Source organism: Delphinus delphis, chromosome 2 (assembly GCF_949987515.2).
Source record: "Delphinus delphis chromosome 2, mDelDel1.2, whole genome shotgun sequence".
NCBI lineage: Eukaryota > Metazoa > Chordata > Mammalia > Artiodactyla > Delphinidae > Delphinus > Delphinus delphis.
The window spans coordinates 35,796,159-35,822,823 of NC_082684.1; positions in this window are offsets into that span (position 1 = coordinate 35,796,159).

A 26,665-nucleotide genomic window follows, 5' to 3' on the forward strand; every position below is an offset into this window, starting at 1 on the left:
TTTGAGAATCACACACAAGCCAAGAGTTCCTTGAGGGTAAGGACCATTATTTATTTTTTATAAAAGTTTCAGGACTTAATATAATGATGCTTGACAATAGTTAAATGATTTGTTGAGTCAATTAATAAATAAGTAGGTGATTATTTCTCACTCTGGTTTACTCTCACTTAATATCAAAGTATTTTCAGATTCCACAATGTTTGCCCAGATGTTCTAGTCTTAAATTCTTCATCCTAAACAGAAGAATCATGCCTCATATTTGGGGTTTCTGTGTATTCATTCATTCAACAGTCAAAAAATATTCATTGAGCTCAAACTTTACACAAGGGACTGTTTTAAACACTTGGGGTGGGTCAATGAGACAGAAAACAAATATCACTCCCTCATTAAGCTCACATTCTAGAAATTTGCATGTATCCTACTTCTAACTCCAAAGTTTTAAAATTATTTTCTGGGACTATTATTATGTGTTATAAATTCTTCACACTAAAGAGTTTCTTATAGAGTCATGAATTAAGTAAAACATTCATTTTGGCAACTTTCAAAGCTCACTGAGGAGAAGAGAGATTGGCTTAAAGCACCAGGGAGTTTTATTTTTGCACATAAATATTTATGTGTGTAAAGGGGTGTATGGTTAATTATAAGTGACGGGAAGAGAATGACAGATGCTTAGATCCTCTGTCCCCACGGAGAGACAGACCTTGCTTGTTGGAGTGTAGTGGCACATCGTGTGGTCTGTGTACTGAATCACTGATTTAAATATTGCAGCAGCTGGAGTGCAAAGTATATCAGCAAATACTACAGGAGAAGGAGCGTGTGTGTCTTGAATACAAAGTAAGAACGAAATAGGTTTGCACAGTCACATTGAGTAAGGATGTGGATGGCCCTTTTCTTTTTATATTTCAGTTTCAAAGGAGAGCTGGAGAAGGGCAAATGGACAGTCCAGGGACACAGGCAGATAAATAAGTAGAGGGCCTGGTGTTGTTTCCTAAATCCTAAATTTCTATTCCCTGAAGAGAGAGAGAAAGTCTCACCCTACCAGGGAAAATCTATTCAGAGAATTCATCTCCATAATGAAAGTACTAAACCAAACAAGTATTGTCCCTACCTCAGTGCTCATGGGGAAAATGAGAAGGAGAAACTAGTTTTCTCCAGCAACTTTCATTTTATTGCCTCTATTTTTGGTCTAATATAAAGTTCAAAACCCTTTTCTCAATTTTCTTTTAATAAATAATATCAATAAGGGCTTGCACAGACCACACCTGACCTCATTTACTATTCCCCAATTTACAGATTAGGAATTTGAGGTGAAGAGAGTTCAAATGATGTTATACAAAGATATACAATCATTTAGTAAGTAGCAGAATGAAAACTAATTCCAGGTTCTCTGATTAAAAAATCTGTTTCTACCATCATACTGCCTCTTCTTACTCTTATTCCTTTTTTGTAGTTGTTGTTGTCTCTTTTCCCTTATAACTCCCCAAGTTATAAATGACAGGAAAGCTGGGGGAGTGAGTTATTTTGGGTGGGAGGTGAAGAAAATGGTTAACACTGATGAGTAGAACTTTCCTACTTACAGATAAGGTATTGAAAAGGAGTAGGAAAAAATAAAGAGCAACTTTAGAAGGAGTATGAATTCAAACAGTAAATGAACAGATACATTTCATACTTAAACAATAAAATAGCTAAAAATGTTAACTCTTTTTTCTCAATTTTCTAGATCTCTATCAACTGCGCTAAAGATTTCCCATCATCTGGTAAACTTCTTGGGGAGATCACCTAGCCAAAAGCATCCTCCAAAAGTTCCATGATATCACAAGAAGAGATGCCTCATTCTCAACCTGAAAATGTCAATGATGGTCACTGGAAATTACAGACCAGGTCATACAACACGTTCATTCTTTGTGAGTCTGAGTCACAGCTCACCATCCATATTGATGCCAGCTGATTTGGTAGTGTTCATGTGGAAACAGCAGGGAACAGTGAGCTAGGTTCCATTCTGCCTCATGCCTCATCAACCAGATGGTTGGCTGTATCAAAGCCAATAATGCTGATGTCAGAGGCGAGAGAACACAGCTGGATTTTCAGGTTCAAGGGGAAAGAGGGAATCTGTAATGCTAAAAGTTTGGAAGGAAATTGCCTTTGGACTAGTAGATAGAGACAACTAGAACTGATGGAGAGTTTCTAATGTTAAGTCCTACAGCTACATTTCTACGTAATTTCTTCTGTGGGCATGGTAGGATCTGAACCCTTTTTATCTCACACCTGCTAACAGGATTATTGGTGCCAGTTAGCTAGTTATCGTGCACCAGATCCAGAGGAAGTTTTAGCACTGACATACTAGACTCCTACCAACTCCTGTATCATATTATCCCGGGGATTTCTGATGACTAGCTTGAAACCAAAAAGTACAAGGGAAAATACCTTAGAGCACCAGCTCCTAGGAACTTGTGATGAAGATTTTGTTTTCATGAGCATATCACGGTAAATTCGCACTTTGACTAAGATGTAAGAAAGGTAATTCATGATTTGTTTACTGGCTTGGTCACGTTAGGGCTAGCAGGAAATCTAATTGCAGGCACATGGGGCAGGGGAGGGTGGGACAGGGCTGTTCTCCTACAAGGATTTCCTACACAATGTAGGAAACTTGGAGAAAAGCCCTCAGTCTTTATTCTATCATAGTTGCTGCTAAGATGTTCATTGCCCAAGCCTATCTGGTCCTTTTGAATATGAACACTCCCTTGTACCAAACTTGGTCATGGCTCCAAAGACCATGATACCTGGTATCCATGTGTTGCCACAGCAGAGGTCTGGCCACTGCATGGGAGTAAAGGCCAAGTCTTCCATCTACACCTGAAACACACAATACCTCTCTCCCCCCTCCAAGAACCTCCTACTCTGAAGGAATCCTTCTCTTTCTCCAGAAGTCAGGCCATTATTCCCTGTTTTCCAAGTATCAGCTTCTTCTCAGAGATCTGGGTGTGAGAGGGGTGTTGCTTTCAAGGTCTCTTCCGAATCACAAAAAAGCTACTAAAATAATTCTCACAAAGCAAGGGAGGCTGGTCACAGGGGCATGATTATTTTTGGAAGGAAGGTAGGATGAGGAAAATTTCCCTTTCATTCTTTGTATTCTCCTATTACAGCAGGAACAAGGTAAAATTAATATTTCAGTGAATCATCCTGCCACAAAGAAGGTGACTTGTAGGTTACTGAGGTTCAGTGAAGACTTGTGGGATATGCACAGCCTATTGATGATTGAATCGAGTTTGGGAATGTAGGACCAGAGAATGACTGAGCAATGATTTGCAGATAAGTGCTTGATCCTGGGAGATTCAGGCAATAGTTCATTGGGACAGTAATTGTGGCATTTGGTGTCAGGAGAGTAACACAACCAGGGAAGGAGAGCTATTTAATCCTAAATGTGCAGGAAAAATACATAGTATTTCTGTTGTCAGGAGTACCCACATATGTGTGCATAAAATGCTTAAGCAGTAAACCCTCTGTGATGCTGCAAAAAAAAAAAAAAGTTTCTCCCACAGTTGCTACAGCAAAAGGGGTGCTGTGGATTTCAACTCCCAAGAATTAATGTATGTAAATGACTTCTGGGTAAGCAGGAATGATTTTTTTTCAAAAAGCACTCAGCTCAGAAGTTGCTCTTTTCTTGTCAATATTCTGGGTGATTTATACAACTGTTCCCACTGAAGAGTGCAGAGAGAAGGAATTTTGCAGCAGAACGTGATTGTGGAATTGGAGGCAAGAGATGTCCCCTGAAGTTGTAATGATTGCACAGAAGCAGAGTGAAAAGATCAGTTGAGCCAAGACAAACACATTTATTTTAGCTATAACTATATACTGATGAGATAGAGTTAACAATTGGTACCACAGCTACCTGATCCTTATTACTGTCTATCATTTGTAAATAATAACTACTACATGCTTGTTGTATTATATTAAAATAAAATAAAAAATAACTAACATGTATTAAACAGTTATAATTTTGCTAAGAGTTTATAGTAGATAGCAAAAGTGGCCACAAATTTGCCCCTTTTCTGTATTCACACCTCTGACGGTGCCTTCCTTCATTGACTCTGGGCTACACCATATGACTTGTATTGGCAATTGGGAAAATAGAAAATTTGACAGAGGCAGAGACTTGAGAAGTACTTGAGCAATGGGGCTTGCACTGCTGTTGCTCTTGGAACCTTGAACAGTTATATGAACAAGCTCAGGCTACCATGTGGGAGGATGAGGGACATGTGGTGCATTTACCCCCATCATCAGAGCCAACAAGGAGCTGAACCCCAGAAGCAGAGTCAACTATTTCATTGGCAACTGACTGTAGATGAATGAGTAAGCCACATTGAGACAGCAACGTTCAGAAGTGCAATCAAAACTGTGACCTACCCAATAGAAACAAAAGCAAAAAAAAACAACAACAAATGGGACCTAATCAAACTTACAAGCTTTTGTACAGCAAAGGAAACCATAAACAAAGCAGAAAGACAACCTACAGACTGGGAGAAAATATTTGCAAATTATGCGACCATAAGGGGCTTAATCTCCAAAATATACAAACAGTTCATACAACTCAATAACAACAACAACAACAAAACCCAGTTGAAAAATGGGCAGAATACCTAAATAGACATTTCTCCAAAGAAGTTGTACAGATGGCCAACAGGCACATGAAAAGATGCTCAACATTGCTAATTATTAGAGAAATGCAAGTCAAAACTACAATGAGGTACAACCTCACACCAATCATAATAGCCATCATTAAAAAGTCTACACATAACAAATGTGGAGAGGGTGTGGAGAAAAGGAAACCCTCCTACACTGTTGGTGGGAATGTAAATTGGTACCGCCACTATGGGAAACAGCATGGAGGTTCCTTAAAAAACTAAAATTAGAGTTGCCAATATGATTCAGCAGTCCCATTCCTGGGCATATATCCAGACAAAACTATAATTCAGGGGCTTCCCTGGTGGTGCAGTGGTTAAGAATCTGCCTGCCAATGCAGGGGACACAGGTTTGAGCCCTGGTCCGGGAAAATCCCACATGCTGCAGAACAACTAAGCCCGTGCACCACAGCTACTGAGCCTGCGCTCTACAGCCTGTGTGCCACAACTACTGGGCCTGCGAGCCACAACTACTGAAGCCTGCGTGCCTAGAGCCCGAGCTCCGCAACAAGAGAAGCCCGCACACCACAATGAAGAGTAGCCCCTGCTCACCACAACTAGAGAAAGGCCGCACACAGCAGTGAAGACCCAATGCAGCCAAAAAAAAAACCCCCCAAAACCCAAGAAAACTATAATTCAAAAAGATACATGTACCCTTATGTTCATAGCAGCACTATTCACAATAGCCAAGACATGGAAACAACTTAAATGTCCATTGACAGATGAATGGATAAAGAAGATGTGAGATATGTATATATATATATATACACATATATATATGTGTGTATATATATATGAATACTACTCAGCCATAATAAAGAATGAAATAATGCCATTTGCAGCAACATGGATGGACTTAGATTATCATACTAAGTGAAGGAAATCATAAAGAGAAAGACAAATACTGTATGATATCACTTATATGTGGAATCTTAAAAAAATGATACAAATGAACTTATATACAAAAGAGAAACAGACTCACAGACAGAGAACAGACTTGTGGTTGCCAAAGGGGAGGGGGGGGTGGGGGAGGGCTGGATTGGGAGTTTGGGATTAGCAGATGTAAACTATTATATATAGAATGGATAAACAAGGCCCTACTGTATAGCACAGGGAACTATATTCAATATTCTGTGATAAACCATAATGGAAAAGAATATATATATATAGATATATATCTGAATCACTTTGCTATACAGCAGAAACTAATACATTTTAAATCAGTTATACTTCAATAAAATAAATTTTTAAAAAAATTGTGACCTATCAAACTGTGAGCTAAGTAGGTTATTCTTTTAAGTCACTAAGTTTTAGAGTATTCTGTTATACAAGTTTGTTACTCAGCAATAGATTATGGCTAGAGTATCTTATGCACATATGGCTCACTTAAGGTTCACCACAACCCTACAAAATAGGTAGCCTTATCACTCTCATTTTACAGGTGGGGAAGCAGAGGGAAAGAGGGAATGAGAACATGGATCAGTCTCATTCAGCTTATAAATGGCAGCACTAAGATTGAGACAATCTGATTCCAGAGTCCATGCACTAAACTGTTACGCATGATTAAACTTTAACTTATGTCCTAGCTAATTGTTTATTAAACCAACAAAACAAAATACCTATCTTCAAAAAGCAGTTCAATTATTTTCAGTTAATACTTTTAATGTGAGACCTCTAAAATGTCTCACATTTAAAAGAACCCCTCAGGAAACCTTTGGCCATGACTGAGTAAAAAAGACCATATTCATTCACCTTCCTTAAACAGATATAAAACTGGACAAAATGAATCAATGGGTTTCAGACATGGAACAACAGGTGGCACAGGGCAGTGATCCCTGAAGCCAGGGAAACAAATGAGGTGAGTCCTACAAATATAACAGATTATTACCTGGAGAGAGTTTCCAGACTGCAGCACAGGAAGGGGAAGCCAAACAGGGAGTAGTAGTCCTGCTGAGATGAGAAGACAGAGTTTGAAGTTTAGGCAGACCAAGGTGGCCAGAATATTCAGGGAAAAATGTGGGAGAGGTGAGAAATTCACAGAAAGAAATCTTTACATATCTGTAGAAGGAGTTCCTTGAGTCTTTGGCTGAGTAATTATCTACTGCATCTGAGAAAATTACCTGAGGTCATGAAAAGAACCCTGGAAAAGAGTAGGTAGATTTCATAGGTCTCAGAATAGCTGGTGTTCTCACTAGCCAGAGTGGTAAGAATTTCTAATACAAAGGGCCTACATCCAAGAGAAAAATTGCCAGACATCCAAAAAGCAGTAAATAGTATCCATAACTAGGAGAAAAATCAATAGAAGCATATCCAAAAAAGATAGAGATGATGGAATTATCTGACAAAGACATTAAAAATGCCCATCTCCATATGTTTGAGTAGGGAAAGCATGAAAATGATGAGAAAAGAAAGATTAATTACATCTCAGTTGAACTTCTAGAAATGAAAAATACAATATCAGAAATAAAAAAACATATTGAATGGAATTGATAATTAGAACTCTGCAGCAAAAAAGATCAGTGAATTTGAAGATATCACAGTATAAACCATCCAAAATTAAGCATACAGAAAAAAAAATCAGTAACAAGAAATCAGCGATTTCAGGGAAACTATCAAATGTTCTAACATGTACATGTACATGTAATTGGAGAAAACAAGAAGGGATGGCAGAAAAATATTTGAATAATAGTAAATAATAGTAAAAAATTTCCAAATTTAATGAACCCCCAAATCCCACAGATCTAAGAAGTTCAATGTACCTCAAGTAGTAGAAACAGAAGAAAACCACAAGACATATCATAATCAAATTGTTGAAATTCAGTGAAGACAAAATCTTAAAGCAACTAGAGATAAAAGCCATTAACAAAGAGGGAGAGAGAAATGATAACAGATTTGTTAAAAACCATGCAAGTCAAAAAACAATGGAATATCTTTATAGTACAGAAGGAAAGTAATCTAACCTAAGATTTTATACCCAGCAAAATATATTTTTCAAAAAATAAAGGCAAAAAAAAAACCATTTTCATAAAAACAAAAACAGAACACATTCATCACCAGCAGTCTACACTGCAAGAAATGTAAAAGGTATTTCTTCAGACAGAAGGAAAATGGAAATTTGGATCTACACAAAGAAGTAAAAAGACTAGAAACAGCAAATATATGAGTAAATATAGAAAAGCTTTTTTCTCATTAAAAACTCTATGAGGGGCTTCCCTGGGTGCAGTGGTTGAGAATCTGCCTGCTAATGCAGGGGACATGGGTTCGAGCCCTGGTCTGGGAAGATCCCACATGCTGCAGAGCAACTGGGCCCATGAGCCACAATTACTGAGCCTGAGCATCTGGAGCCTGTGCTCCGCAACAAGAGAGGCCGCGATAGTGAGAGGCCCACACACCGTGATGAAGAGTGGCCCCCGCTTGCCACAACTAGAGAAAGCCCTTGCACAGAAACAAAGACCCAACACAGCCATAAATAAATAAAAATTAAAAGAGTTCCGATTTCAAAAAAATAAAAACTCTATGAGATGATTATTTAAAATAATAACAGTGTATTTTGGGATTAATAATTTTGTAGAAATAAAATACAGAACCACATTAGCACAATGGATGAAAGGGGAGATATGGAAGTATATTGTGGTAAGATTCTTATAATATACTTGAAGAGGTATAATATTATTTGAAAGTATTATAGAGTGTGGTAAATTACAGTATATGTTTTAAATTTGAGAATAAAAAGTTCCTACAAACTTATAAAAAGTCTTTGATCATTATGAAAAGTACAAATAACCCAATCAAAAAATGGGCAGAAAACCTAAATAGACATTTCCCCAAAGAAGACATAAAGAAGGCCAGGAGGCACATGAAAAGATACTCAACATCACTAACTATTAGAGAAGTGCAAGTCAAAACTACAATGAGATATCACCTCACACCAGTCAGTGGCCATCACCAAATTGTCTATAAACAATAAATGCTGGAGAGGGTGTGGAGAAAAGGGAACCTTTCTACACTGTTGGTGGGAATGTAAATTGGTACAGCCACTGTGGAGAATACTATGGAAGTTCCTTAAAAAACTAAAAATAGAGTTACCATATGATCCAGCAATCCTACTCCTGGGCATATAGCTGGAGAAAACCATAATTTGAAAAGATACATGCACCCCAATATTCATTACAGCACTATTTACAACACCCAGGACATGGAATCAACCTAAATGTCCATCAACAGAAGAATGGATAAAGAAGATGTGGTACATATATACAGTGGAATATTACTCAGCCAGAAAAAGAACAAAATAATGCCATTTGCAGCAAAATGGATGGACCTAGAGATTGTCATACTGAGTGAAGTAAGTCAGACAGAGAAGGACAAATACCATATGATATCACTTATATGTGGAATCTAAACAAATGAACTTATTTACAAAACGGAAATAGAGTCACAGATATAGAAAACAATCGTATGGTTACCAGGGGGGAGAAGTGGGGGAGGGATAAATTGGGAGTGACATATACACACTACTGTATATAAAATAGATAACTAATAAGGACCTACTGTATAGCACAGGGAACTCTACTCAATACTCTGTAATGACCTATATGGGAAAAAAATCTAAAAAAGAATGGATATATGTATATGTATAACTGATTCACTCTGCTGTACTGCAGAAAGTAACACAACATTGTAAATCAACTATACTCCAATAAAAATTTAAAAAAAAATAAATACAATTGATCCTCATTATTCTTGGATTCTGTATTTGCAAATTTGCTTACTCACTAAAATTTGCTTACTTGTAACTGCCAAATCAATACTTAATAGTGCTTTTGTGATCATTTGTAGACATGCACAGAGCAGTGAAAAATTCAAGTCACCCAACGCTCACATTCCCAGATGAAGTTGAATAAGGTGATGTTTTGCTTTCTTGTTTCAGTTCTCATATTATAAACAAGTTTCCTTTTTGGGGCTCCAGTGTCACATTTTTCATATTTTTTGCTTTTTGTTGATGAGTTTGCTGTTTAAAATGACACCAAGAATAGTGTTAAAGTGCTGTATAGTGTTCCTAAGTGCAAGAAAGCTGTGATATACCTTACTTGGTTTGGATAAGCTTAATTCAGGCATGAGTTATAGTGCTGTTGGATGTGAGTTCAACACTAAGGAGACAATATATATTAAGTTGTCTTTAAACAGAAATAGACATAAAACAAGATTATCTACTGATCATTTGATGAAAATGTTGTGAACAGAGATGCACAGCAACCTAATTCTGTATTTTCCCCAGGAGCAAAGGTTCAGTATGCATTACTTCAGTGTTTGTGATGACTTCATAGAGCATAGCTACTGCAAAAATGAGAATCAACAGTACTCAAAATGAAAAATTGAAAATTTAAAGTAAAAAAATACCATTTACAATACCATCAAAAACTATGTAATACTTAGGGTTAAATTTAATAAAACATGTACCAGACCTGTATATTGAAATATATACACTATTTAATTATGAGAAATTAAAGACCTAAATAAACAGAGAAGTATACCATGTTCATGAATTGAGTGACTCAATATTGTGGATATAAAAATCCTAGCAAGGTTTGGTTTTTTTGGTAGAAATTGACATGCTGATTCTAAAATTTATATAGAAACACAAAAGACCTAGTATAGACAAACAATTTTGGAAATAAACAAAGTTGTAGGACTTACAGTATCTGATTTTAATATTTACTGTAAAGCTAAAATGATCAAAATAGTGTGATTTTGTCATAAAGATAGAAAAATAGATCAACAGAACAGAATAGAAGGTCTAAAATATATCTTAATATATTTGATCAACTGATTCTTGACAAAAGTGCCAAAGTAATTCAATTAGAAAATATAATCTTTACAGCAAATGTCTTAGAAAAATTGAATATCTATATGCAAAAAGAATCCCCCAGGTGTGATTTAGAAGAGACTCACGGTATGAATGAACAATTGAAAACAAGATTCAGGGGTTATGGAGCTTTAGAGGGTGATGCCTGGACAAGGTCTATTCTTGGTATATTACATCTCTGAGGAACCTGGAGTTCTGGGGATGACTTCTATTTCTGAAGATTGTTGTTCTTAAGTACATAATTTCTTACTTATTTTGAGTTGAAAAGCTGCCTGTCCTCCAGTATTTTAAACAGCTAGCCTCACCCACAATGCCTAAGTCCATATTTTTAATAAGGAATGTAGAAGAAATCTGACTATGTTTCAAAATGTTTAAGCTTTGAGTAGAGACCTGTATATAGAAAGGGGAGATATTTCGAAGGCACAAGAGAAAGGTGTATTTCATATATCATCAGGTATAATTCTGGGTTTAGCACACCAAACTTGTTTAATAGTCTATTAATGCATTAACCATAGACTTCAATACTTTGCCTAATTTTTCCTAATTCACTTTTTTCAGTCTTTAGAGATGAGTTTTTTGGGGGTATTTCTGTGGTAAAATATATGTAATATAAAATCTACCATTTTAAAATGAGCAATTCAGTGGCATTAATTACATTCACAGTAGTGTGCAACCATCACCATTGTTTATTTCCAAAACTTTATCACCCCAATCAGAAACTCTCTAAACATTAAGCAATAAATCCTCATTCCCTCTCCCTGCAACTCGTAGTGGCTATCAGTCTACTTTCTGTCTCTATGAATTTGCCTTCTCTAGATATTTTATACAAGTGAAATCATACAATATTTATCCTTTTGTCTCTGGCTTATTTCACTTAGCATAATGTCGTCATGGTTTATCTATGGTGTAGCACGTATCAGAACTTTATTCCTTTTTATGGCTAAATAATATTCCATTGTATGTACATACCATGTACTGTTTATTCATTTATCTGTTAATTGTGAATAATGCTATAATGAATACTGGTGTACAAATATCTTTTTGAGTCCCTACTTTCAATTCCTTTGGCTATATACTTAGGAGTGGAATTGCTGGATCATATGGTGACAGGATGATTTTGTAAAAGCATAAATAAGACATAACTGTTATAAAAGAATGAACATATGGAGATAAGCTTGAAGAAAACAACAACAAAAACAAAGTCTGCCTATTAGTAGTAAATTGTTTCTCCAAACTTGTTCTGTGCTTCTTACTTAGCAGAGTATAATGTTTAAATATGAAGTACACGTGGTATCTGAAAGTAGTTTTTGTAATGACTTTTCCTTGTATTTTATACACTAGCTACTTGCTCAAAAGTGATATGGATCTCTTTCCAAGCAGGAAAAGAGTAGAAGGAAATCATGACTGAAAGAGCACAGGAGGAGGATGAACAGCTCCTCCCAGTTTTCTCAGAACTTTGCTGTAGACAGTAAATCACCATACGTCATAGTCTGCCAATAACCTGTACTCTTCTACACAAAGACATTTTTGTTGCTGTTGATGTTAATGGTGGTAATTAGAAAACGGTGCTGGGTCTAGGTTTTTTTTGTTTGTAAAAATTGTTATGTTTTCTATAAATACTATATACACTTTGGGTAAAATATTATGTAGAAGTTCTTTGGAAAGAACTTAGCAAAATGTCTGGTGATAATGGTGTTAGTGTCTTAGAAGGGTGTTTGTGTGAAGGCTCCATGTAATGCCTGTCTCATTTTTTTACCAATAATTTCAAGTTTTTAAAAAAATGTTTTTTCCTAATAATTAGACATACTTACTGATTTAATTTTGGTTCCTTTCTCTTTCCCGTCTTTACTTTGTTGAGTCAAGTGGCTAAAACCTGGGTTGCAGGGACAATTGCAAGGCAGGAACATACTTCACAAGAATCTAATCAGTTGAATGGGAAAGTTGCCTTAGGCGAGGCACTGTGCTGAGCTCTGTAGGAAAAGAGCTGGTGACGGGTGACTCTCAGGATTTCCAGATATGATCCTGGATTATAGTGTTTACAGGCCACTGTAAAGGAATGACACAATCTGTGTATATTATATAACACAGCCAGCATGGTCTGGGTCAAGTACCCTGCAATCAAATGCATGAATATTTCTGCAGTGAAATGTGTAAGGACTATGAATAGCTTCCCAGCCATTCAGGTCAAGTTTGTCGACAGATGAATTATGAAAAACTTTCAGTTTTAAGAGCACTTTGTGTTTTGTAATTGTAGATAAAAGACTACGCAGTTTTCAGTGAGTTTTGCTAGTGTCTTTTGGGTTGAACTCATGAAATATTAAAAAAACAGAAGAGAATTCAGGGGTCATCTTATCCAACTATTTTTACCTGCTAGGAAATAATAATATTAAGTGAGCACTTAAGATTCCAGCTTTGCATTATCCCATTTAACTCTGTTTAACCATCACATTAACAAATGTCACTACTAGCCTCCAATAACAAATCAGACCCAGATAATACTTGGGTAAATCAAAGAAGGTTGGTTACTAAATGACACAGAAGGAAATCAGCATGGCGGCAAAGTTATCCAATGAGACAGAAGTCTAAGCTTTCAGAGTTTCCCCCGAAGGGCCACACCAGTGGATACATAGTGGTTGTTTGCTTAGTCTGAATGACTTGGCACCACAGAGACATGTGGTTGATTCATGAAAGTAGTTCTTCCTGAATATTTCACTTAAAAATAATTTTCCTGCTTGACTTATTCTTCAGCTCTGTCAGTCTCATTATTATAAACAGAGTTTCTAATAGAAAATAGCTAGCCTTTATTAAGTGGCTAATATTTGCCAGGAATATTATCTCATTTTTAAAATAGAAGTATAGATGTTTTACAATGTTGTGTTAGTCATCAGTTTTAATCCTTACAACAGTCAAGGTACACAATATCATTGCCATTAACAGATATGAAACTGAGGTTCTGATAAGCTAAATACCTTGCCCAAGACTACACACAAGAGACATTAACTGGGATTTAAATATGGGCTTGTTTTTCCTTTATGGTGTAGCCTTGAGGCTCCCCTTTAAGAAAAGTGCTCGACAGAAGTCTAAACACAAAAAATTTATCTACATTATAAAATAATACTTATTTTATAGACAAATATTCTTAAATTGCAAGATTTCTTTAAATTACAGTTTCCTTGGCACATTTTATTTATTGATCATTAGTTACTTGATGCAGAGTCTAGGGAGCCATGGCCAAATGCTGATCAATAAGAGATGAGGATACAGAATTTCTGGAATAATAAATCACAGGAAAATACAACTTAATATGTTCCATTTTCCATAAATACATGTGTCCTAGAAGTGGATTGATTTGGGCTGGAAATGTATTCATGCCTAGGTAGTTAGAAGACGTATTTTAGAAGGCTACATTGAAAAGAACCCTGTCAGATGTCATTAGGAGAGTCACTGAACTGAGCTGAAAACTGGAGACAAGATTCTTTTTTTTTTTTTTTTTTTTTTTTTTTTTTTTTTTTAAGATTCTTATTTATGAAATGGAAAGACCAGATAAATAGGTTATACTAAATTCTACAAGTAAAGAAATGCTGCTAAAATCCGACCGAAAATGTTGTCATAGTTATTTTTACTCTATCAGAGTCTTCAAACTTAAAGATCCCCTGCCCCACTTCCCTTTAATTACTTCTATTTCAGATATATGCATGGAATACCCAAGTACTACTCAAGAGGTACATTGATTAGAACCACAGAAGGAGATTTAACATCACAGAATAATAAAGCATTAGTGGATAAGATGTGATAGGGCATATTTTGAGTAAACAAAAATTAGCTTTCTTGTGAAGGGCTCTTCAGTATGAGAATGTGACAAAAAAAGATAAAAATGATGTGAAGGGAAATTGAAAAATAAGCTTCTGCTTTAATAAAACCCTATGATTAGGTAACAAGATATATGCACGATTAAATAAGGCCCAACCACCAAGACATTAATTAGGCTGATTCAGGGAAGCAATTCTTCCTAAATACTCCATTTAAAATAATTTTCCAGCTTTACTTTTTCAGCTTCATCAATCTCTTATTTTGTATTATGTCATTGCTTTTCAAATCTAAGCATTTGGCTTTATCAACATATTCATCATAAGCATGCTTTCTCTTTTTTTTTTTTTTTTTTTACAGATTTCTCTACATTTCAATTGCTCTTTACCTACAAGGTACTTAAGTTTCTTCCTTTAATAGAAGTAACAATAACAAAAATAATAGCGTCTGCTATTTGTGGACTTCTTTTTCTCTAGAATGTTCAGGGCTCTACATGATTTATTCTCATTTAATCCCACAACAAGGAGGAAACGCGTTTAGAGAGATTATGTGATTTTTTTCAAGGTCATACAGATCTAAATGGTAGGGTCAGAATTTGAATGGAAGGATCTGCTTGACTTCAGAGTCATTGCCCTTAACCATCGCATATCACCAGCCTCCCCTCCAGGTGTGGCATCCTTGTGGGTGGTAGGGTAGTAGTCCTGAGACCACCCATCGTGGGGAGGAAGAGAGGGAGATCTCTCCAAGAGGCTTCAGGCTCTTTCATCTGATAACTGGGCAGTAACTTCTTGGTCCCTCAATCTGCTTATACTCTATTCTTTAATTCTTGATTATTCTTAGAAGCTCTTTGGGGGAATAGATAGACAGCTATTATTTTAAATCTCAAGGTTAGGTCAAGAAAGAGAACTAGTCAAAGATTAAATGACTTGCCAGGGGAATGGAATGGGAGGGTGAGTTCCTCTGGGCCAGGCTCTGTGGGAGAGAGTAAAACAAGTCAGATGGGATAATTTGCCCCACCCTGGTGTTCCTAGTCTAATGGGGCTCAGAGCTCCGAGCTCTTGATCTACCCCAGCTCCTACAGTGGTTTGTTTCTCCACCACTAATCTTTGACCCGGCAGAACTGTGTAATCCTGATTTATCTTAGTGTACCTTGGGACTGCCTCTGGAAGGCTAGTGCATACACTTACAGTAAATTGAAGTCCATGTTTCTATAATGGATGGAAAGAAAAGCAACAAAACAAACAAGTCATTATGTTAAATCTGATTTGAATTCTCCTTAAAAAAATAAAGCAACTGGCATGATATTTTGGCAGCTTTTTGACAGAGCCCACATTTGATTTGACGAGATGTGTGCTCCTATTTGAGTTATGTGCAAAAGAGGGCAGGCAGATGGAAGGCTTTTACAAAAGGAAAAAAAATCCTGCTTAGTGTAAGCCTGGAATTCCTAATTTGCTTTTAATTTTTTTTTAAAAAAAGCAATAAATAGGTCTTAACAGATGGGTTAACACTTGAGTTAGAAGCATCCTTTGAAAAATTACAAGCAATGAATGCCTTTTACAGATGTAGAGAGTTCAAATACATGAAAATCACAGCAAACCACACAGGGTGAGGCTCGAGAAACTTTCTGAAAAAGGGGGTTTAGAGAAATAAACATATACTCAGCTATAGAACAATTTGCTGCAGCCCTCCAGCATAGCTTTTCAAACTGTGAGTCATGACCCATTAATAGGTTATGAAATCAGTTTAATGGGTTGTGACCAGAAGTTGAAACAAAAGGTGGTGGTGGGAACAGGAACAGGAAATATTCAGAGTGCACCATGTGTATTAAGAATACATGCTGTTCCATGATGGTTCGTTCCATTACACACTGTTTACTGGGTTATGATGTATTTCTTACTAGAGGTCATGATTAAAATTTTTTCAAATATGCTGATCTAGCAGATGACTAGTGCAACTATATCACGATATGACTCCATTCATGAATAACCAAGCTTTATTATGTATTATATAGCATAAACACTTGAGTAGTGCTTCTGAGTATGCCAAGTATAGTCAAGGAAATCCTAGTTGGCTTGAGCAGAGTTGGCCAGGAGTGGCCTGTGAAAATGCCCTACCTGCCAGGTATCCCCGGCAAGGATGCCTGGGGTAGACCCAGAAACCTTGTACCTGTTGCCATAAGGTGAACACCCAGAGAGCAGGTGATCAATTGCCTTTCTTTTGTGGACCCAACTCAAAGAGAGCTGCTTTCAGATCCAAGAGGATGATGTGATTAGGTATGTGATAAGAAACAAGAGATCTGGAAGCTAAGCACAAAGAGGTGACACCTTGCTTCCCTATAAGTAATTCTTAATGAAAAAGAATGGTAATCTAGCATTTAGTGAGCACTTACTATATGCCACTACTGTTTTAAGTATTTTCCATGAATTATCTAGCAATAATCCTAGGAGAAAAGGCACTATCATTACCATTTTGTACATGAGGGAAGGCTATGCTCAGAGACGAAGGAAAATTGGTCCAAAGTTAGTTATTTGTGATGGAACCAGAACTTGAGTTTAGATTTGCAGCCAAAGCCTGAGTCCTCCCTAATCCTCCATACTGCCTTGGTTGCATCGATTTATTGCCTCCATTGCCTAGGCTTAACGGTGTTCTCTTTCACCACAGCAGACAGCAAGGACTTAGCTCTGTGAATTAACTTAGCTCTGTGAATTATCCTTACTTGAGTCCCTTTTTTCTTCTACTCTCCACATCTAGTCCATTAGCTCTGTGCTCAAAAAAGGGATATACCACATCCATCCACTTCTTTCCATTTTCACTGCTTTCACCCTAATCCAAGCCACACCATCTCTCGTTTCAGGCTATAGAATACCCTGACTCGTCTCCCATCTGTCATTCATGCTGCCCTACAATCCATTTTCCATATGGCAACTAGAGGAATCTTTTAAAAACAAATCAGATAACAACACTCTTTCACCTGAAATTCTCTGCTGGTTTTCTTTTTAATTTGGAAAAAAGTGTAGATGAGGATGTGTTCACTGACCCACTCACCTCATGACGATAAATACCCTCTCAGAGCCCCCGTACCAGTTGCCTCAGATTTACTTTCTTTGCAGCATTGTGAAGATCTTATTTGTTTACTTGTTTATTATCTGTTTCCCCATCTAGGAGACAAAGCACTGGGCCCTTGTCTGTATTGTCCTTGGCTGTATCTTCAGCATTTAGAACAGGACCAGCCTGGCAAATAGCAGGCACTCAAGAAGTATCTCTGAATGTACAAATGAATGAGTAAATTTGTGTCATGATTTTCCAGAGGCCCACTGTCTGAGTGTAAAGCTAGAATGTTCTCTTGGCCCTGACAGTTAGATGTGGCATTTCAAAGCCAAAGCTTCCGAGTGTGCTCTCTCAGTTACTGCCATATTTGGTTCTCCTTCCTTACAAGACTCATTGCCACCACGCTGACAGACTTGAGAGTCAGGAAAGTGGTATCGGAAAACCAGAGTTCTGTGACCTCTTTGAATCTCGATTCTTTTATCTGTAAAATAAAGATAAGTCTACCTAGTAGAGATCTTTTGAGGATTAAAGAAAGGAGGTATGAAAAACAAATGATTGTGATTACCTGTCTTTTAAGGTACTTTGGAGAAATGAGAAGTGGATGTGAAAGTGCTTTGTTAATTCCAAACTCAGGAAATTGCCCTCCATCTGGGTGTCATCTGCAAGGCCTCATTTCCCTTTATCCCCACATCCAATAATTTACCAAGTTCTATCAACACCTCTTCCTCTCTGTAAAATGGGGACATACTTCCTTAACCTGTTTATCATTTGCGGTCTCATGCAGGGCCCAAGAATTTGATGAGATGAATTGACATGCCTGGAGCTCAGAGAGATTTTTAAAGTATTAGTTTTTCTTTTCCTGAGAAAAGTTCATTTGTACCTTTACTCAAGATACCCTGCTTTTCAGTGCCACACAAAGTTCTCCTATGCTATGAAGGTCAGGGTGTTTTCTCGGGCTTGTCAACCCTCAATTGTTTAGATTTAGAGGGAAGGAATAAATCCTCCTACAGCTTCTCTTCTTTCGTTCCTCATATGATTTAAATAGCTGCTGAAACCTGAGAAGATTCCACCTGGGTACCTCAGCAGTTAACTTTACATCTAACTTCTAACAAGCTGAAGTGATCACATACTTTTACCAAACCAGTTTTACCTGCCTGGAGTCCTCCTTCATGGTCTTATCCAGGAAGACATTTACACTTTCACTGCTTGCCTTGTGCTTTTGCTGGTAATAAACCACCTTAGTTTATTATGATTTTTTTAATAAACTATTTCCCCATTCTTTCTTCCCTGCCCATCTAATTTTTACCAGCTGGCCTACTGTAATGGCCACTAAGTGGTTCCCTTGCCTTTAATCTCACACCCCTCCAATCTAACTTGCTGTTTTTATTATTATCTCATCCCCTTAGGCCCATCTCCTGACTTTCACAATCAGGTAACCTAGGAAACAAATTAAAGACAGAACAGTAGAGCTGGTGAGACATAGCTCCTACCTTTCTTATCCATCTCAAAGGAGCTACTTTAAGTGTGCTAACTGTGGACCAAATGAGAGAGTATTTCCCCAGCAGACCAATTCCAAGTCTGACTATGCGCTTGTGGTTAAACTGGGCAACTCACATCATATTTCCAGGTCTGATTGTGCTCATCTGAAATGATGAAAATAGTAATGGTTAAAACTTCTTTTGTATTTACTATGTGCCAGGAACTACTTTAAGCACTCTACATGGATCTATTTATTCTTCCGATAACCCTTTCTGGTAAATACTACTACTATTGTCTGCATTTTACAGACTAGAAAAATGAGGCACAGAGAGGTTAAGGAACTGAGGCAAAGGCACACAGCTAGGAATTGTTGGGACTCTGATTCAAATCCAAAGTCTGCACGTGGATGCTGTTAAAAGGAAGAGTTGAATTAGTTGAGCTTCTGGGGGTCTCTCTAGCTCTAAAAATACCTTAAGTCCACATGCCAGGGAAGGCTGCTGTTTCCCCCAACAAACACAAAGGGCAGGCACAGAGCTGTGTTAAGGTGTGACACTGCAGCCAGTATAGTTCATCCTCAGGCAGGGAACACTGTCTAAATATAGAGCTCCCTTAACATTGGAAGGTCTGACTAAACTGGGTTAGTTGCCAGTTGAGGTGCTAGAGGCAGAGCAAGATGAAAGGTGTGCCGGCACCGCATAACAATGTAGGGCAAAATTCCTCCCTGAGCTCTGCTCTGCTTGCATCATTGCTTTCATGGCACGTCCTTTTGTGGGATTATATAACGCTGATTAAGGTAGATTACTTTAGGAATCAATCTGCCTCTCAGAGAAACAAGGGCATTTTGCCAAACCCTTCTCCACCAGGGTGACAGTTTCACACCTTTAGGTTTTGTATTTGTCAGTTGCAAGAGAAACTGTCTTGTGTCTGAGCCATGCATACCTGGATTGTCTTTGGACATGCATACTTTCCAACGATGTTAACTTCCTGCCTGGCATGCTCTTTGAAAGATGTTTCTAGGCCCTTTAAATACTGTTCTGGGTTGAATTGTGTCCCCCCAAAAGATGTTCAAGTCTTAACCCTTGGTACCTGCCAAAGTGGCCTAATTTGGATACAGGGTCTTTGCAGATGTAATCAAGTTATGATGAGGTCATTGTAAGATAGAGTGGGCCCTAATCCAATGACTTGTGTCCTTATAAGAAGAGGGAATTTAAACATTCAGACACATAGGGAGAACGCCACGTGATGATGAAGGCAGAGATTGAAGTGATATTTCTACAAGCCAAGGAATGCTAAGGATTGTGGGAAAACCCCAGAAACTAGCAGAAGGCAAGAGTCTTACCTAGGGCCTTCAGAGGGAGCATGGCCCTGCTAACACCTTGATTTCAGACTTCTAGCCTCCAGAACTGTGATAGAATGCGTTTCTGTTGTTTTAAGTCACCTAATTTGTGATACTTATGGCAACCTGTTGGGCTGCACCCTGCAGGCCTGCAAGCCTTGCAGTTGCCCAGCCTCAGGATGGAAGAAAGAGCCAGGAGTCAGTGACAGAGACATCTGTGACTTATTGGACCAGGGGAATCTTACATACCTGAAGCAAGGTCCTGGAGTGACATCCCCCTGTGTGCAGGAGATGGCAAGCAGGACACAGCAACTGTCTTTGCTACTCGAACGAGAGAGAACGAGGGGGAACGAGGCTACCTTTTATAAGGGGGAATCGATGTTATATGGGCTTATTAGTTACCAGGGGCTAATTAAGGTCTATAATTAAGAGGATTGGATAGTCATGTGAGTAAAGCAGGGACTGGTTGTGCAGGGGAGGTACAGAGAGCAAGAGAACAGTCATCTTGAATGGCCTAACCACACACAACCCTAGGAAAATAATACAGACACTTCTCTAGATCTTTTGCCGAAGACATTTGAAGGACTTCATAAACATAATTCCATTAATCCATACAACATAATTTGAACTGCGTGGAAGGAAGAGTTCCATGGAAATAGAGCTAGGACACAGGCCTGAAGACCAGAGATGTAGCTCTAACTCTGCTACTTACTAGCTCTGTGATTTAAGTGGCAAATCACTTAACCTTTATGAGTTTTTAAAACTTAGTTAAAAAATGGGACTATTGTAAAAGTACCGCCCAGTTTGCTTCATAAAGTTGTGATGAGGATCAATAATGATTTACATGGCCCTAAAATGTTTGCAAAGCACATCCAGGTGAAAACATTACCTTCTTTGTTTTTCCCAATCACCCTACAAGGTGGATAGTTTTCTTGATGTAATGTTGCTGATCAATGCAGAATTTAGAGAAGCTGTTTACTTGTCAAAGGCAACGCAGCTGGTAAATCCTAGGGACAGGACTTTGGTCTCCACTCCATATACTCCACTGTCTTGTGTTTGGGAAAACACTTGGTCCATAGTAAATGCTCAACGTGTATCTGTTGAATGAATAAAGGAATGGATGAGCCTTTGTTATCTGACACTTAAACATGAGAATCTTTTAAAACATTTCAGCTGAGAGAAGGCTAATATATTTGTGAAAATGAATAAAGGAAACCTCATTTAAATTGCAGTCAGGAAACCCTGAAGGGGGAGCTCTCACACACGTATCACTCACCACAATTTATAGACGCCAGCAGGAAGAACGATTTCCTTCCCACCCATCAGCTACAAGCTGCCCACCGCCTGCAGCCAATGAAACACCATCACAGCCCTCCTCAATTTCCTCCTTTCCTTCCCCTCTCCTCTGTTCTCCAGACTTGCCTATGGTTTGCCATAGTTTGCTTATCCTGAATTGCAATTCTCTACTATTCTCAAATAAATTCATTTTGCTGGTAAAATAACTTTTCTTAAGGTCTTATATTAAAGTATAGAGTATACAAAACTCATTCATGTACACAAAATTATTTGTGGAATGTTTACTAAGTGCTAGGCATGGGTCTAGGTACTAAACATACAGCAGTGACAAAATAGACCAAGTCCCTGTTTGGGTAGAGCTTACACTCTAGTCGGGGAGATAGACATAAAACAGACTCCTATCTTGACATGACATTTTTAGAGAGAAAATTAAGCAGAATAGTGGAGATAGGGCTTATGGGGTTGGGGAGAGGGGAGAAAGGATGTTATTTTACATAAAGTAGTCAGGAAGGGCTCTCTGATAAGGTGACTTTGGAGCAGATCTGTGAAGGAAGTGATGGGTATCTAGGTAAGGCTATGTCAGGCCAAGGAAATAGCAAATAAAAAGTGATTTCAAGGAGTTTTCTTGGGATCTTCAAAAAAACAACAAGGAATCCAGTTAGAAGAAGAGTGGATTGGAGGTCAGAATGTTATGGGAGGCCGGATTACGTGACCGTCCTAGATCAATGGCAAGAGGTAGTGGTCAGATTCTGAATACATTTTGAGGGTAGACATGACAGGATTTTATGATTGATTGGACGTGGGGTGTGGAAGAAAGTGATGTATCAAGGATGACTCCAAGGTTTTGAGTTGAGTGACTAGAAAAATGGATTTAGAAGTTACTAAGATGGTGAATTCTATGAAAGAAGTAGGTTTGGGGTAAGAGTGGGGAGACCAATTTAATTTTGGACATTTTAACTTGAGATTCATTGTAGACTTTCAAGTAGAGTTGTGTACACAAAAGGATATATGAGTCTGAAGCTCAGGGAAAAGGTCCTCCTTAGAGACAAAACCTTGGGAATTGAGAGCATATAGAAAGTATTTAAATCTATGAGGTTGGATGAGATCACCTAAGGGGTTGCATATAGACAAAGAATATGTTCAGAGCTTGTGTCCTGGGACATTCCTTCTTATAGGGGTCGGGAAAATGAGAAATAATAGGCAGAAGAGATTGAGAAGGAACAGCCAGTGAGGAAGGAGGAAAACAAAAAGGGAGAGGTGTAGAAGCTGAGGGAAGATGATGTTTCAAGAATGTTTGGAAACTTATCACACAGAAGAGAGAGGGACAATTGCTAAAGCAATGAACTCAACACACATAATGTTGACCACCTGAGTTAGGTGAGACTAAGTTGTTTCAACCTATTATGACAACTTGGAAGTGATTAATAGGCAACCTTGACAAAAGCAGTTTAGGTGTAGGTGGGACCAAATCCTGCTTGCAGTGGATTCAGAAGAAAATAGTAGGAGAGGAAGTAGAGACAGAATATAGAGGCCCTTTAGAGGAATTTTGCTGCATAAGGGGCAGAAAAATAGTGTGGTAGCTGGAGAGTAATTTGCTGTCAAGGGAGTGGGAGGTTGGTTTGTCTGTTTGCTTATTAAGAGGGGAAATACTTGTGCAAGTTAATGGTAACAACCCTTAGAAAGGAGAACCTTGAATGTACAAGGGAAAGAAAGGAGAATTGCTGCAGTGATGTCCTTGAGTCAGTGGGGGAGGTGAGATCCACTGAACAGGGGAAAGGTTAGCTTTGGAAAGGAGCACGGAGCAGAGTCATTGTCACAGGGGGGAAGGCATAATATATGGGTACAGATACGGGTAGGTTGCTTGTCACACAAGTGAGAGCCTGTGCAAGTATTCTCTGAATGCCTCTATTATCCCAGCAAGGCAGGAAGAAAGACAATCAGCTAAGAGCAAGGAGGGGCAGGAGCTGGAATTATGAAGAGATGCAACACTCAGAAGTGTGGGAGAGTGAAAGGACTGAGGAAACGTAGTGGTAGGATCTCCAGGCAGCACTGTAAATATGAAAAGGTAAGGGGTTATTTTTTGAATATAAGCCAAAGGATGGGAATTTTATACGTTTGTTGACAAGCCCATCCGTGGAAGCCAAGCTGCAGGCCTTGGTATACACAGAAGAATTCTGACCTCTAGGAATCTAAAATCATGTAAGCAATAAATAATGAACACATGAAAGATTCAAATAATAGTTGAAGACAACGGAAGAGCTGTATGTGACAGGGAAGCATATTAAATTGCCAGACATGTGTAAGGAGTTCAGAGGAAGGAGAGAGGTGATCTAGAAGGAATATGATGGTTGAGCCTGATACAATAGATACATTCGTAGAGGGGCAAGCAAACATAAAGGAAATGATAGGAACAAAGACTAAAGCCTGGATGGAAAAAGGCGGAGAAATATCATCACCAAGTAGAGTTGCCAGGTAAAATACAGGACACACAGTTAAATTCAAGTTTTAGTTAACCAACAAATAACAGTTTAGGTATAAAAAAACCCCATGCACATTTATGTGAAATCAAAGTTAACTAGGTATCCTGTAGTTTGCTAAATCTGGCAACCCTATCACCAAAGTTAATGGAAATCAGAAGAATGTTAGTTGAACCAAGGGAGGAGAGAAGTACAAGAATGCAAAAGGTGCTCAGTGGTGGCAGATACTTCCACAGAGCCATGGAAATGAGGTTTTGTCATTAGGACACCACTGGTGGCATTTGACACAGCAGTGAAGGCAGAGGACCAATGCAACAGATAATGCGCCACTCAGTAGAGAGGTTTGATAATAAGAAAGGAGAGAAATATAGTCTACGGCCAAATGTCAAGATGGACCCCAGGCCCTGGGCTCACAGCCACTGGGGTGATATATGCATCTAGTTAATGTGTGAAAAACCAAGATCCTGTCTTCAGAAAATTCTTTAAAGGTCAGAGATTAATAGTGAGGCCACAGCTTATCTGGCTTGGTACTCTAGGACTCAGACATCCCATTGTGGAGCACAGGCTCCGGACACGCAGGCTCAGTGGCCATGGCTCATGGGCCCAGCCACTCCGCGGCATGTGGGATCTTCCCAGACCGGGGCACGAACCCGTGTCCCCTGCATCGGCAGGCAGACTCTCAACCACTGCGCCAGCAGGGAAGCCCTCAGGCAACCTTTTTTTGGGGAGCAAGACAAGGGAAGGAGACACATTTTTGCAAATGAAATAAAAAGAGAAAAAACAAAAGGACGGGAATCCTGCTGTTGGCAAAATGTTCATTTTAATTATATAGTAAACCAAATTCAGATACGCTCAGATGGAAGTTGGATTGTGAACTTTAGATTATAAATCACTTAATAGAACACACTCTTGGCCCAGGAGGCTTGCCCTATACTGGATTTTATTTCATTGCAACTGGGTAGAAGAAAGCATCAAAGAAACTCTGAGAGCCAAGCACTGATGTGAAAAAGGCAGTGGCAGAATTGTTCCGGCCTGGCCACCAGAGGTTGGGCCTTGGTCACTGAGGACAGCAAGTCTAAGGGTTGTGAACTATCAGAGTTAGAAGTGTTAGAATGACAGTGACATATGCTTCTCCAGTCACGTTTTATCCTTAGGCATCTCAAGGTTCTATGGTATCATTACAGAATATTTATTACTGAAATGCCTGCCCTCAGGAAGAAAAGGGGACAGCTTTTGGAAGGAGGTTTTAAAACTGAGGGTTAACAGAGTGATCTTTGACAATAACTGCTAATGGATTAGGGTCAGGGACAGCTCAGTGCTCACAGACCTTAAAAATATTGTCATCTATATTTCTCCCTGAATGAAGTGTTCATCTTGCCAGTTCCTATAGTTAATGAGATTGTTAACTCTGTCTATTTATAGCAGCAAACCTTCACTGGCATGTAGCAAATGCTGATTATTAATCAGGGGCCTCTACTGACTCAGGATGGAATGAAATGTAATTATTCAAATTAGGTTTAGGCCAAGGTCCAATGACCTCACAGGCAACATCCTGATTTTGCAAACCTAGTTTCTGTAAGCTGCATCTCTGGAAGATGTTGAGATTCCAATCTTCAGGAACCTTGGGGTGAATAGTGATGCTGAGTTTAGGCATCTCCTGGCACCCTTAAAAGAATTGAATTTTTTGCTATAAATGCACCTATGCACCTGCCAGCTCATGACTCAAAATCAGCTTTACTGAGTAAATCATTATACAAAGTAGTTATGGATGTAGAATTTTAATAGCAAATCAATGAAAGTTAATTTTCATGGATGCTATTAGGAAGGGTGTTCAACAAGCCTATCTCCTATATCATGTTACTTTATACTTTGGGAGAAAAGCTAAGCTCTTATATAGGTGATTAAAAAAAAGAAAAAAAGACAGGCATGGGAATGGCCCAACCCTCTCTACTATACTTAAGTGAGTGTCCTCCCTGACATTTACCATTTAGCCCTTCAGTGGGAAATAAGGATACCCTCAGGGTAGGTAGGGTGGAGGGAGAAAACTTGAGAGGGGTTCTCTGAGAAGTTTGCAGCTACCTTGAAGGTGAACTTCCTTCAAGCCCTGATTGAGGAGTCAGGTGAGACCAGTATTTGCTGTGTCTTTCATGCCCCCTGGCCCTTGGGTTAGACATATGTTTCTCTAAGCTCCTGCTATGTTTGGGCCTCCGAGCCTTTTCAAAAAAAATTTACTTATTTTATTTTTATTTATTTTTGGCTGCGTTTGGTCTTTGTTGCCGCACGTGGGTTTTCTCTAGTTGCGGTGAGCGGGGGCTACTCTTTGTTGTGGTGAATGGGCTTCTCATTGCGGTGGCTTCTCTTGTTGCGGAGCACGGGCTCTAGGTGCGCGGGCTTCAGTGGTTGTGGCTCACGGGCCCTAGAGTGCAGGCTCAGAAGCTGTGGTGAGAAAGTGTGCTGACCAAGCGAAAGTGAGCTTTCCTTTCTTCAAGTAGAATCGGGTATTTTGTACTTGATGGTACTTCTATTTTCATATGGGTGTCTGAGAAACCTGGAAAGTGCTTTTAACATCTCGGTGGGGTGAGAAGGGGAATAAATACTTTAACTGTATTGTTATTTACTTGGTACTGGTCTTGGACAGGGACTGTGTGGTTCCAAGTAACAGAAATCCTCTCAAACA